Here is a 2,457-nt window from a genome sequence, read left to right as displayed (position 1 = left end):
ATATATATATATATATATATATATATATATATATATATATATATATTAGGTGTACATCTTTGCTTCCGCCGTTTTTTTTCCGAAATTCCAGGATTTATTGTATATATATATATATATATATATATATGAACATTTAAAAAAAATTTAGATTCTTCTTGCTAATTTTTCAGAAAACAGTCTAAACTAAATATCTATGTTTTTATTTATGGACAAAAAATTATTTTAACCTCCCTTTGACGACTTTCTGAGAAATGTTCTATTTTGCCGGTTTGTCCCCTATATACCTATTTTCTCTTAAATATATATTCCTTCTTAAAAAGTGAATTCTTCTATTGGATATCGGATCGTCATAAGTCGGATGTTAAATATAGTGAATCTTGCCTAACATGCGCGACTGATGGCCGGTTGTGAAGCCGGTTGTGACGTAAGTGAAGCCGGCTGACTTTGATTTATCTATAATGTGACGTAATTTTTAACTCCGGCATTTGTACCCAGCAGATATAAATGCGTTTAAACTTCTACCAAAGTCGGCTACTTTTTTATCCTACCGCTACTTCCTTTCTTCTCTTCTTTCCTTTTCTTTTTTCGGAGCGCAGCTGCGTCTAATGTGCGACGGGGTAGTAGAGAGAATTAAGAAGTAATTTAACGCTGTTACGTGAGAACCGACAGCGATTAATCGAGGATTTTAGCTAAGTTGGTTTGAGGTTAATCGTAATCGAGATAATTATAATAATTAGGATAATTGAAGGTTGTAGTCGCCCAAACGTCGACGTAGTTTAATTATTTATCCGAGTGGAATAATCTCTGTGATTTAAATGAAGAGGACCGTGATAAAATGTTATGATACGTGCTAAAAAATTCGGCCAGTTCTCCGTAGTAATTATTCTACGTAGTCTGTGATTGAAAATTACGTCAAAAATTAGATCTCGGACAGTGTAATTTATCTTACACAGCACATCATTATCTTGTTAAATATTTATGGAAATATATAATGCATATAATAAAAAAGGGAATTCTCTTATTAAATACTTCGTAAGCTTTAAACGCTAAAGCCGGATTCGAGTAGAGTTTAATTACTTGTGTTCGCGCGTTCTTCATTATCTATAAACGATTTTTGAAGCATTCCGTCGTCACCGGATATTTTCTCGCTCATCTTGGATCGCTGGAAAGTGATTGAATTAATTACGGGAAAACGTAATTAAGCGGGGCAGCCGATTCACGTGTGTTTGTCAGCAGTCGTTAGACAAATTTAGAGCTACCGAATTGTTTGACTTTCAATCGATTAACTTTGTATATTTGCTTGCATGGACCGTCGACTTGCATAGCACACTAAGTAAGTCGGAACGCGGTAAACCTAATTTGCACCGTTCCACCGTACTTTACAACATGCAACCACGTGCGCAGTATATCGACGTTACGCCGATGAAAATTTTTTGGAGGCTGTCTTGACTTTCAAGAAAATTTTATGAAAGTAAGACTAAAAAGTCTCAATAATAATGTAATTAAGTGAAGCCCGATTCGTGAGGAACGAAACAAGCTTCTCTATAAAATATTACGACAAAGAGTCGCCCGAAGTATGTCAAGAAGGATTTCACATATACACGCACCGCGCGCACGCGCACACACACATTTAGAGTTTGTTTTCTCTTACTCTGCGAAATCCCGATCAAGTTTGTGCAATTGGGACGTAGACGATCGCGAATCGTGGATTTTGTTATTTTGCTCGCGGGATTTTGGCGATTTACAATTGACGGCCAGTGTTATATATAGACATTTCTCAAGATTTCCTTAGACAGTATAGATTCCGATTAGAATGTCTGAATTTGTGTGTGACTCAAAATTGGTTATCCCAATATCCAATATTAAAATTGGGAGAACTCCATTCTTATCCTAAACCTATGAGGTTTCTAGAATCGAAAGAAATACTATAAAAGAACTCTCGCTTTTTCTCAGCTGGTAACAATCGGGATTTTATTACAGACTTCTATATGCTACTAGACTGCTAACTCCCTAGTTACAACAACAGACTTTTATATAACTACTAGACTGCTAACTCTCTTATATAGTGCTATGTAAAATTGACCCCGAAAAGTATGTATCACGCACGGGAAAAAAGGTATCTGCGCATGACTGAAACTGGTGGTCCAGAAGAAGAGGGAATATAAATGTAATATGGTCGATGCTGTCTGCTTAAATATTTGTATATGTATAGAGTGAAAAACGTCAGAGTGAGATACGTTACAGTAAAAAATTTGTAGAAATAAGTGGTTGATTAATTGTGTACCTACATCAAAGTGCAATAATGCTTAAAACGAGATGCTACATTGTAAATGTTGGACTGCCAGATAGGCGCATGCGCGAGATTTCTGTACATATTTTTCGGGATTATGTACTGAGTCGAAGTTGAGAGAGAGAGAGAGAGAGAGAGAGAGAGAGAGAGAGAGAGAGAGAGAGAGA

The 2,457-nt window shown here is 36.0% G+C and overlaps 1 protein-coding gene across 25 annotated transcripts in view; it reads right to left on the bottom strand.

Moving 5' to 3' along the window:
• LOC116850282 (pleckstrin homology domain-containing family G member 5) overlaps positions 1-2,457 on the bottom strand; it is a 734,731-nt gene that overhangs the window by 227,728 nt on the left and 504,546 nt on the right. The window lies entirely within an intron of this gene.

This window comes from Odontomachus brunneus, unplaced genomic scaffold, assembly GCF_010583005.1.
Source record: "Odontomachus brunneus isolate Ranch 3 - 2012 unplaced genomic scaffold, Obru_v1 Obru_scaffold_141, whole genome shotgun sequence".
NCBI lineage: Eukaryota > Metazoa > Arthropoda > Insecta > Hymenoptera > Formicidae > Odontomachus > Odontomachus brunneus.
The sequence above is the reverse complement of the archived record's forward strand: the minus strand, read 5'-3'. Positions and strand labels throughout refer to the sequence as shown.